Source organism: Coturnix japonica, chromosome 4, assembly GCF_001577835.2.
Source record: "Coturnix japonica isolate 7356 chromosome 4, Coturnix japonica 2.1, whole genome shotgun sequence".
NCBI classification, from domain to species: Eukaryota; Metazoa; Chordata; class Aves; order Galliformes; family Phasianidae; genus Coturnix; species Coturnix japonica.
Window position 1 is genome coordinate 10,171,145 of NC_029519.1, and position 12,466 is coordinate 10,183,610.

The 12,466-nt window shown below is 43.1% G+C and overlaps 1 long non-coding RNA gene across 2 annotated transcripts in view; it reads left to right on the plus strand.

The window, feature by feature from the left end:
- The window catches only part of LOC107312851, a 154,172-nt gene that overhangs the window by 77,809 nt on the left and 63,897 nt on the right, over positions 1 to 12,466 (plus strand). Inside the window, exons 3-5 of one of the 2 annotated variants that reach the window (XR_004306914.1) lie at positions 5,623 to 5,720; positions 6,674 to 6,758; positions 8,898 to 9,088. This is a non-coding gene — a long non-coding RNA (uncharacterized LOC107312851). The remainder of the gene's footprint in view (positions 1 to 5,622; positions 5,721 to 6,673; positions 6,759 to 8,897; positions 9,089 to 12,466) is intronic. The other variant, XR_004306915.1, reaches the window with a different exon arrangement.

Consider the following 12,466-nt stretch of genomic DNA (forward strand, 5'->3'; position numbering starts at 1 on the left):
TAACCAAGATGTCAAGCATAAGCCACCACAGACATGCAAACACTTTGCATCAACCACCGGCACATACATTTTTCACTTTCAATCAATCTGACAGCATAATTTGTAGATAATCCAACACTGATTAGCTTTGGGGTGATGCCTTCCTTGTTACTACATCCTAAATTTAGTAGGTGTTCCAGTGTTTGGTAGAGAAGGCTCTTAGCAAGTCATGTTCAGCTTCCTGGAGTTCATGGAAAGGTCTCAAGCAGGAGGTGGGTGATGTCCATGAGCTGTAAAGGCAGAGCATGGGTCCTTTGTTGTTGCTGCCGTATTTCTTATTTGTCTTACTATTCCCATACATAACTAATGAAATTCTCAAAAGAATATCATTACAACCTGATCCATGTTCTTTCCTGGTAGGTTATTTTTAAATAGGTAGAAGAGCTAAAATGAGGATTGCACAGACAAACAGTGATTTTTTTTTGAGGTCTAATCATCATGTACTGCAAGAAAATAATATTACTTTTTGATGGTATGGTAATAGCTAATGCTGAAATGTGTTACTCTCTACAGGTAAAACATCTGTATTATCTTGATGCAGCACAATTATTTCCATGTTGTTAGATTATATCTGAATAGATACCCAGACTAGCTTTTGTTAAAGAAAGCACAAATCTGTGATGAATAATACCATGTGTATTTACTTTATGCACCTCTTTTCCTGCTTAAAATAAATAGTAAATTACTTTCAAAATGTCACAAAAAATGTTGCCCCTCAAGAAATATATCCCAGAACATCTCTGTCTTGTCACTGTGTTTAAATAAGAGGGAGAAATAATCATAGGTAGCAATTAATGTTGTGTACCCCCAGATTTTTCATCAACCAATCAACATTTTATGAAAACTTCTCGTATCTAAGCACACAGCTGAAAGATTGGTTAACCAGACCAAAGAAATTAACTTTCTTGTTTATTCCACGTGAGTCTTGAGCAAAATATTCTGGATTTATTATAAGTGTAATATTTTACTGGAAACAATTCTCATAAGGGATACGAACCCACTGTCTGGTACGGTAATGCCAGCTCAGAAACTGACTAGCTTATTCTTTAGACATTTAACTAACTCAGCTCATGTTATGAATAGCCACGCTTCTTCCTTACACCTCCAAGTCAACGGTCACCCTCTATCATATCACCATAATGGAAGCGTGCTAGTGGAATTTGACTCTGAGCATTAAGGGTTAAGCTTTCTGAAAAGTGCATTGTTTTAAGCTTCCCAGAGGGTGAGTCATCTCACAGCACATTGGATTGAGGTGCATCAGTCATCCAGCTTTATGTCTCCCAGTCATAAAGTCACCTAATCAGATGTGACTGACACTATTTGACATGACAAGTCACCCAGGAAAGTGCAAGAAAACAAAAAACATGTTTTTCTGAAAATTCTGGTTAAAGCTGCTGTCTTTTCCAATGCTTTGTTTTACACTGCACTGGGGAACATATGTTTTATAATGGGTAGGGAGAGTGAAGGATACATGAAAAGATTTTCTGATGTAGAAAAAATAGAAGCTATTGTCATCTTGGCAGAGTAAAACTTATACAAAAATGTTCTTGCAGTCTTTTCATTGCAGAAGCCTTTGGGAACATTATTTCTCTTTGGATTTGAGATGAAGAGGCACAGAACTCTCCGTGCTTTTGCAGTGCCAGGAGAAACACACGTGTGTATTTGCACAAAGGTTTCTGACAAGATCCACAAAGGGAATTAGACATTTAGGTGACTGTGTGGCACTGCATCACATATGCAGAAGATTTCTTTCACTTTTAAGTGTCCACACAAGACAGTTCTAGCAGAAGAATGCTGAAAAATATAAAGCCAGGAGATTCATAGAAGGAAAAAGGCTGTTCTTTATTTCTGGCTCGGTACCATGCTGAGAACATGATAAACAACATTTTCAAAAAGCTCCTAAAATTTCACTCTGGATGAAGTGCAGCCTTCTCCAACTCCTTTGCATGGGCACCTATGCACACAGACTGAAGCCTAAAAACATTCTAAATGCTGTTACACATGCTTACAGTAAGTGGACTCTTCAGCTCTCGTGAAGTACTGCATAATTGGAAACAGCTTACAAGTTTGTACCAAGGAGGGTTCTCTACTGCTTGGTTTTATGAAGCTGTTCTCTCTCTACCTCTCTCTCTCTCGTTCTTTTTTCAATGATAACCTCATTTAAAAATGGTTTTGTAAGAGTTGCCTAATTTTGACACTGTGAGAGTCCTGTAAAACAAATGCTTGCAAGGGGTCCATATGGATTCAAATGTTGAAAGATATTAGAATAAAAATTACCTGAAAAGTTTAGGCAGCTTGGCTCCTGACTATCCAAATTCTTGTGGTAGGCAATAATAAAAGAAATTGGAGGGTCTTACACTAAAAAATGCTCAGGTCTTAAGAAAATTATTCCACAATTAACAGATCAGGTCTGTATTTCTACTTGTCTTATTCCATGTAGTTTTATACCAAGAACTTGTAGGCTCTCAAAGGAGCAAAGCAGAAATCAGCTTATAGATGTGAAAATATAGAGGAACAATGTACAACGTGCAGAAGTTTCTGTGGCCAGGCAATGAAAAATCATCATTGGAAAAATCAGTTTATCTGTTTTGTTGTTGTGTTGCATAAATTTGGATACAGGGGCTTACCTGTAAGCCACTGCGCTGACAGTTTGTGTCCTCCAACATAAGATTCATGCTGTGATACATCAGCTCTGCAAGGAACAAGAAACTGAGCCCAGGTGAGGTATCAGCTTTCAAGAAGCTGGTTTTATTTTGCTTCTGCAGTATTTATCTACTGAGCTTGCTGTCAAGCGTAGGAAGAGAGACAGCTGTTTAAAATTAGAACGGTACACGTGTTAACAAGTAACTGTACATCCATGAGCAAGAGCATGGGAACGTGCTGGAGAACATCTGACTGCTTTAAGATGACTTTAATAACACTGGAAGTTGCTGATGTCTGAGAACCTGTGGTTTCTGGAGGTTGTGTGTTTTCCAGGCAAGGCTTTTTGGCTGCTGGCATGTAGGTAGAGATGCAGACAGGCACATTTCCCAGCTACATACCCAGCATACCCACCTGCTGGGTGGCTGGGAGGACAGGGAGCAGGCAGGGGTGGCAGCTGCCTTGTTGGCTGTGCTCTGGCTCTTCACGTCCCTACTTCCCCAATAGGCACTGCTGCAGAGTGTTCTGGCGCAGGAGTTTCTGTGGTGTGGGCTTTGTTCCCATACATAATGGAGCACTGGAAACATCCACTTCCCACAAGCTGCTGTTTCTGCATTCAGCCGAACAGCAGTGAGAGTTTTAAATCTGTGATGTGCCCCACCTGTGAGCAGGAGGAGAGCGGGGAGACAGCTGGGCAAAGCAGGGCTGGTGATCCTGAGGGTCATGGCATTTGTGCTGTCACCGTGAGAGGGACAAGCATCACCAACTCCTTCTCTTTGCACCACCCTGGCTGTGCTTGGCCACCTGCTGCATGGGGACCTCCCAGCCCACGAGGTGCCTTGGCCTTAGAAAGACCCTCAGCAGATTCATCTTCCCCCAGGGACTGGAAACCTGAGCCAAGAGCCTGCAGCTCCCACCGGGAAGCGTATCGCATTAGCCTGGGATGATCACCCAGCAGCCGTGTTTCCCTTGGGATCCCTTACAAGATACCATTTCAAACCTGTGATCACCTTCTCAGAGCCTGGGTATTGAGTGTCACCCACATCCTTTCTGCCCCTCTGTGTTTCCATACACCCCCCAGGAACATCAGTCTCCACTCTGATACTTCTTTTCTCATTTCCCTTTCCCCGTGCCCCTCTTTTCCCCTCCCAGCAGCCCCGTGTACCGATGAAGCTGTGTGCTCTGGGGCTGAGTTTGTTACTATCTGCATTCTATAAACCCCACTTCTCCAAAACTGTGGATTACTGAAGGCTGTTAAGTGTAAATGCATTACAGTTCCATGTGGTTTGTGAAGTTTGGCACATTTAAAGCTGCTTTTGGGGGGTTTCAGAGTATTTAAATAGAAAACATACAAATAAGGCTCTGTCAGATGGAAAATAAAAGAGATTTTGAAGAGGACAGTTGAAGCCCATTAGCAAGAATGAATCTCTTTTGCTTTTGTTTGAATCGTGTGGAGATTAAGACTTTATTTTAGACAAGTCCTTGACTACTCCCGAGAAGCGGCACAGTATCTAAAGGAGTCCTTCCCAAGTGTTGTGGTTACACCGCCTGTTACACTGACAAGAGGTTGCAGAAAATAATAAGGCAAAGCTCTATGTTGCTTCTTTCAATTTCCTTAAAATTCTGTCTGTCGTGTGGTATTTGTTGTTACAGTCTGGATGAATGAGGCTTATCTAGCAGAAGCACTTTTGAAGAGTTGAGTCCCAGCTTAACAGATTGAAACAGTGACCTTAATTATTCCGAAAAGTATGCAAATTGAATTATTTTTATCCTCCAAAAATAATAGACCTTTCTGAATTCATCTGTGTGAGTCCCTGTTTTCAGGGTGGATTGTTTAATTCCTGTTTACAAGTGTTTGGCTTTTGTTCCTGTGCTTTGCTGGAAAGCTCCACCCCCTCCCCCCCAGCCCCAACACACCACACATACACACACTCTCTTATTTCTTTCTTCCTTTCTCCCATCAGAAAGCATTGCTGCAACCTATTTGTTTGAACAATGGTGTTTTCCCTCAGTAAATAATCAGATGAGCTATTGGCTTCATAATCTTTACTTAAAAACAAAACTATCCACATGGGTGCACAGCATTGGGCTAATTAATTTCTGATAATTTGCAATGTTAACAGCCAGCTGCCAGGGGCTGGCGTGATTGTTAATCTGTGGAAGAAGCCATGGTGAAATGATTGGAGATCTGCTCCTGCTGGTTGCCAGATAAATTCCTCTTATGACAATGTCACTAGGTTAATTAATTCAATTAATGACTCCCAGTGCAATGTTTCTCTTTGTCTTTTTCATTTGCCACAGGCTGCTGAACAGGTACTCTTATGGATGTATTCTGAAGTTATGTCACAGATAAGGAATAATGCACCATTTTCATTTCTATTTCAGAAGTGTCTCAATTTTTAATGAAGTTTGGTAGTTGCTAATTCCACTAGAAATTAGTTTCCTTCCTGTTCTCCTTTTTCTTAAGCGTGAGCAAAGAAATTTCCATGGCTTTATTACACTCAGGAGGCACGTTTAGTTAACTTCAATATTAGATTTTTGGAAATCCATGTAATTTAAGAAACTCAGAATTAGGGTGGGACCTCACTCTTTTGATGCCGTGAACAAAACGTTTGCTTTGTCCTTGAGAAAAGGAATCGCCAAAGCAGATCAGACCTCAGATGTATGTGCCGTATCACCTCAGCTCCATTTTTTCTTCTTGACCATTAACTAAAGAGCAATCCAGAGGTAGAACTTCATGACACTCACATTTGCTCTCTTGGACTGCTTTTGCATCACTGTGCCTTAGAGTTCTGACAAATCATTTTGCAGTGATGCTGTACATTGAAGTCATCCTATGGTCCTCTGTCTTCAGCAACAAGGACAACAAGATGAGAGCTGAATGTTTATAAAATCCTTTGCTTATAGACTGTCCTTTTTCTTTTTTCTTTTTAATCAATATAGTGAATTTCCCAAGGAGTTGGTGCTGGAACTGAAAACCCATCAGCCACGGTCCTACATGTGTGAGAGCAAAACTCCCCTGGTATCCATCCCTATCTAAGGTTTGTCTCTGCTCTTCTCTATTTACTATATTTCCTATTCATAGTTTTAATTTGAATCGCCCCTCTTGAATATGAGTTGAAAGTATGCCTGAATGTGAATGCCAGATTTGAAGGGTAATGGAAACAAGTTGTAAACGCAATTCCACTGACAATCAGGTTCTACCCTCATAGCATTTCTGGGTTAGAACTAAGGTATGTAACATTAATTATGGTACATGAAAAAATCAAACTTAGAATTATTTTAATCATCTGGATGACTGATTCAAACCCAGTGAAGTCTTTAAAAGGCTTCACATGAAAGCTGAATTTTGCCCAGGGGCATGGCAGCAAATGAAAATACCTGGAGAAAAGATGTAGTGAGGTGTAATCTGAGCCACTGCCAGGAACAGCCTGATGGAGCTGCTATGTGTCCCTGTTCATTGCAGCAGAGTTGGACTAGGTGGCTTTTAAGGGTCCCTTCCAACTCAAACAGTTCTATGATTCCATGAGCTCCATTCCTGCTATTTGGGTTGCCCATCACCCTCCTGAGCTGTGGACACAAAGCACAGGCCCTCTCAACAGGTGGGCAGTGAGAGCTTGGCTGCATGGTGTGTGCAGTGCCCATTCTTTCCAACCCAAATGCACGCATGTGAGCAGCAGCTCAGGGAGATCAGGGGCAGCCCACAAGTTCACTGCTGTGCTCCGTGCAGTGCTGCATGGTGACAAAGCCTGCGGTTAAGTTTATGGCATCTTTTGACACTTGTTATCTAATGAAAAGGCTATTATCCCCCTAAGGGGGAAATCACCATGTGCTTTTCTTTAAATTCAATCCAAACATATACTTTTTAAATAGAAACACTCTGGTGTTTCATGTCGGGGCCCTTTAGCACAAGCAGCTGTCCAGGCAAACTATACACAAGAAGCTTAATTTGAGCTGTCATTTCCCTGCAGTAAATCCTTTCCTTTGTCTCTAGGAGCGGAGTGATACAAATCAGGATATGTAAATTCGAGCAATGGATCTTAATTATGAGCAGCAGGTGTCTGTGCAAGAGTGCTCAGGTGAGGGGGAGTGCAGCTACTGGGACTTTCTTGTTGTCGGTGTACAAAGGGAAGGCTACAAAGCTCCAATTAATTATCCACACTAATGAGCTCAGCGACCCAAGTGAAAGGAGAGTGCCTTGTCTGCTGCTCCAGTTTAGTCTTCTCAGCAGACAGTGGTTTAAAAACCAGTTATGCAGCTCAGCCTCCGAAGTGCCCCGACAGTCAGCAACAAGGATTAAATTACCATAATAAGCCCTGAGAAATCAATTTGTGGGAGTACAGGCTATGATGAATAAACCTGCTGGAGAAATGAATTGTCTGAGAAACATTTCCCTAAAACAACTTGACCAGAGGAGCATCTTCCCAGCTTGTTTGTAAATGTAGCTGCCTTTGAGGAGATAATGCTATTTACCTTCTGATGATTTAAAAATTGGCAATTATCATGCTTTTTTGTCAGTGCATCACTCATGGTACTCTCAGTGAAAGAATTAACGCCAACTAAGCTGGAGGAAGTAATTCATGCCTGATGAAGCAGATTGGTGTTGTACTGAAGTGTCTCTGCCTTGTGCCTGAACAGGCTTGGGCAAGGGCAGGTGGACGGGGCTGGTATCTGCTGATGCAGTCCACACTTTTTCTTCAGATACTCCTAATCTGAGAGTGTAACTTAGTTTCTATGACCATAGAAAGGACTTTTCTAGCCAGGACACAAGAGTGTTACCCATCCTTTTTGTTATTTATCTGCTTCCTAAGCAAAAATATAAAAGTGAATCATTCTTAAAGAATAACATCATTAAGGTTGGAAAGACCACTAAGATCATCTAGTCCAGCCATCAGCCCATGCCTGTGACTGCTCTAGACCACGTTTCTTCATACCAAATCAACCCTTTTCTTGAGCATCTCCAGGGATAGTGACTCACCTCCCTGGGCAGCCCGTGCCAAAGCATCACCACTCTTCCTGAGTAGAAATTTTTCCCGACATCCAACCTGAACCTCCCTGGTGCTACGTGAGCGCATCACCTCTCGTCCTTATTTGTCCACCTTGTGGTGGCTCTGACAAAGGACATACTACACTGAGACAGTTCAGCTTGCTGACCAACAGAAAGCTAAGCTAGAAAAAAATAGCAGGTGAGAGAGATCTTCCTTCCTTGTCCTCTGGTGATGCATCATTCCTTCTCCAGCCAGCAGAGATCTCATACTTCTCTAGGGGTGTCACAGTAATAATAGACAGGACCCACCAGTATGGATTGGTGTGTCACTGGCCAATCCACTGTAATCACATGTGTTCCTCTCGCACCTTGCTTCACTTAGTTTGGATATTAGGAAAGATTTATTCGCAGAAAGTGGTGGGGCAGTGGCACAGGCTTCCTAGGGAAGTGGGGAAGTCACCATCCCTGGAGGTGTTCAAGAACCATGGAGATCTGGCACTGAAGATCATGGGGTGTGTATGTGGGAATGGGGTGATGGTTGACTAGATGATCCTAGCAGTCTTTTCTGACCAGAATGATTCTATGATTCTCCTGCTCTGCAGAGATGGGCTGAGACCTTGGAGCATTCTGGGGATAAACTATTTTTGGGCCACTTATGGCTAGAAGCAAGTCTTCCCAACAGGTTTTATTAATTGGTATTTTTAGTTTGTTTGTTCTTTGTTTTTCCCCTCTAACTGTGACAATATCTGCGTGGACCTCGTTATGGGGTCATATAGGGCCTCATTAATTATTGTCCTTCACCTTGTGTGGCCCTTGAGGCTGGTGCAAAGTGGGTGTTAAACAACATCATTCTTATGTGGCAGAGTTTTACACCTCCTTGGTAAATGATTACTTGAGGTCCAGAGAAGTAAAGTGTCAGCTGCAATGCACGCACCTCTGTGTAGTTTTTCTCCAAATCTGGGGCACTCTAATTAGTAGAAACCAAAGCCCTTCCTCTGTTGGAATATGAAATAAAATAGTAATACTACTGCTAATAAAAATGCAAGACAAAATTTGTAACCATTGCAATAATGTGAAGGAAGGACATTTGCTCAGGTTATAGCACAGTAACAGATCGGGTGACCTCACAAGTCAAGCAGTGTATGTAGACAGATAATTGTTATACAAAATTGCTTTGCTTCTCCAGCTTTCCTGCTTACGGCAAAGCAATAACCACCTTTTTGTTTTTCAGTAGAAATCTTGGAGACATGTCTGCAAACTTAAGATTTTAACCTCCTATCCATTTGCAAATCTTTGGAAGCCAGGATTATTTCTGAATAAGGACTGAAGCACCTCCAGTTGTATAGAGGAAATGTTATCACGCAGCAGCGGACAAAACAGGCACGGTGCTTTACAACAGGATGCGTGAAGGAAGGCTCTGAGGTAGGAAGGATCAGCTGTTTATTTACATCCATTGTTTCCTTGTTTCCCACACAAATATATTCTGTGTTTAAAATTTATAAAGCTGGGAAAGCCCTTCTCACGCTGTTCTCTGTAAAATATTGCTCGCCGCATCTCTCTGAGGGGCTGCTGACAAATAGGCTCTTGTTGTCTAACTTTCTCTCTGCCGAGGTTAATGATTAAGTGGTTCAGAAAGTTAATTCCTGGAGATAGTGTTGTCTTTGGCTTGAACAGATGTTGGTAGTGCTTTAATGTGGTTATCAAACTCTGCTGCCCTTCATTCTTTGCTCTGCCTGGTCCTGGGCATTGTTCGCCAATGCATTCCAGGCCCCCTCTATGGAGATCCAGCAGAGCTGAACATACCATCATGCTGCTGCTGCTGCAGAGCGTCGCCTCTCCTGGGGTCACGCGGGATAATGCGATATATAGCACATAAACTGATAACGATGGGCTTGATCTTTAAAAGATCTGTAAATATTTGTGTATGCACAAAGATACAAAATGCCTTTCGAGGCTCTCATTGAATGATCTGCAAAGCTACTCGCGGGCTTTCTATGGGCAAATCTCTCAGTAGCCCCTATGGAACAGTGCACTGGGTGTAATCCCTGCCACTCCTCCCCTCAGCGCCTCATGGTGATATGAACCTCAAGGGTGTCTGCAGTAATCCCTTGTGTAATTTGTGCCTCTCTCAGCCTTCTACACCCGGGGTGGGACCAGTAGGTAATATTCTCAGTGCTTGAAGCTGTGCCATTCTGGCAGTTGCTGGATGTGTGTAGATGTCCTTCATTCCCGCATCCACTGTGTCATAACTACTCATCAGGTGGCGGAGGAGCGTTGTCAGGAGTGTCCTACCAGGTATCCTGGCACACACCTGCTGTCCTCCTACCTATTCCTATATGCTGCCCCACACCTGCTAGCAGAAAAGCTGCTCAAGTTAAAAGCATATGACTCTCCTGGATATCAGAATGATAGCACTTCAGTTATTTTATTGATTTTCTTTGCAAAATAATAATAATAATAATAATAATAATAATAAAAAAAAAAAACCAAACAATAATGACAAGTCAACATCTTGGAACTTTACCTGTTCATTACTGTCTGTGGAACTATAAACAGAGAGGAATTGTGGCTTTTTGCTTTTCTTTCCCCATGAGTTGAGACTAAGCTAAAACTGCTGGTACCTGTGTCCCTGCTGAGCCGTGCTGTGTGAGGAGCTCTGCTGTCAGGATGCTGTGTGCTCCCAATTGCTCACCAGTACTGAGCAGCACTGTGCTCCATGTTTAGGTTTCCCTGTTGTAAAGCAAAACTGTTGATCACAGCTTGAACCTCTGATTAACCATCTGAGACAAGCAATGAGTCAGCTGTGGGAGCACAGGTGAAGGTGATTCAGCTGTGCTCCTGGAAGGGGTGAAGCTTGACTCCACTTCTCCTAGATCCCATTTAAGAGCTGACTACCACTAAGGTAGTGTTTCTTTCTGGCGATTGCTTCTTCGTGGAGTTTTTGTGGTGAGCCTCAACACTTGTGAGCATCCATCTTGACTGAAAGCCTCAGCACTGGTGAGTCTTTTCTTAGATACCCTCTGGCTATTTATTCTGTAGTTACAACTATACACGCATACAGTTTGTTGTTTTAAAACTGCTGGAAGAGATGGGTGACATCACACACAATCTCAGGCAACACCTTATGGCTAGAGCCTTTACAAGAAATGCAGTATCTGCTTTTAGCTGGTTCTTATCCTGGCAGATTCAAACACAGTGTGTCCAGGGGCTGTTCTAGCTAATGCTCTTCTTCGGTGTTTCACCTGTGGGACAGAAATGAGTGACAACTGGCAAAGCCAGAAAAAGAGAAACCAGGAGTGTTTGCAGAGTGCTTCTCTGCAGAAGGAGCACCAGGTGCTTAGGTCCAGATACTTTTCATGAGCAGTGAATTTAGTTTTGGTGTCAGATGGTCTGTCCTCAGTAATAGTCCTTGCTCTCCCTGTTGCTTTAAAGAGTAATTTTTTTGGCTGCAGTTTAGTCGCAGTTAGCAGGAAGACCTGCTTGCATACATGTTACTTTTCACTTCTTTGCACTGGGTTGAGGTTGGATCCCACTTTTTAGAACAGAACCTTGCATAAATTTATCTGCTGTAGTTACATTGATGCCTCGTGTAGCAGAATTGGTCCCGCAGCACACAGCCCCACCAGCTGGGCCTTGGGATCACCTCAGCCTTCTTCTGCAGCTGCATCACTTCAGTCCACTTTTGTTGTCTTGTGATTGATGAGAAGCTCCCTCCCGCCCCGGCTTGCCTTTTCTCTGTCACTTACAAGCGATGAACTTGCAATCGCTGCTTTTGCTCCTTACTTAAGGTTCATTACATTTGCTCTCGGTGCTACGGGAGCCCGGGCACGGTTGGAGCCGGGCTCAGTGCTGCGCTCCTGCGGGCGCTCGGCAGAGGGAGCAGCGGGAGGTGCTCCTGTCCATGGCGCCTGGTTCATGAGTGCTGACGGCATCTATTTCTCCCTCCGGAGGTGGCTGCTTTGCAGATTTTTTTTCAGTGACTCACAGAAAAGTAACCCCGTGTCCCCACTGCCTGCCCACTGTTCTTCTTTGGCTGTGGTGTTTTGAAGCCACATCCTCAGCCGAAGCTTGCTCAGAGATGGCACAGCAAGGATAGTCCTGTTTCAGCTGCATGGGCACCATCATGACACAGGCAAATGTATGAACAGGGAATTAAAACAACAAGATGTGTGGAGGTGTGTCTGTGATATGCAGCAAACCATGGGCCAAGTCCCTTTAGATGAGTTGCTGCTGATCAGAAGTAGCTCTGAGCTGGTCTGTATCTTTAAATAATATTATCATTGCAAATATGGCGTCTATGATCAGTGGTTTCCCACAGTCAGGGAGAAGTGTTGTTTAGAAGTAAATACTTTGGTCATGATGGAGTTTGATGAAGGTGGTGTTCTGTTGGGTGCCAGGGCTGACGACAAGCTGCAACTTTGAGCTAGAGCTTGCCATAGATGAAGGAAGGTGTTAAAGTTGCGTCCTTAATGACTTGTATAAGAGTTGGTCAAAAGAAAGCTGAAATGCAATAATGCCATTTGGTGAATTTGCAGAATGGAGAAAAACAGATTTTCTTTATTTGAGGTGCTGTAATGAAACAATGAATTTTTTCACAGTTTTCCAGATGTTAAAAGCCAAGTAAATACCTGTTGTTGGACCCCTCTGGAAAGCCCCACTACTTCTTCAGATTGTGTGTGCTGTATCTGTACGTGCCTATCCCAACCTGTTTACCAACATGGGAAATAAGCCCCTCTGTGTGGTCATCCAGGCAGCCCTGTAGCTGAAGCTGCTGCTCTGAACACATATGGCTGTGAGCAG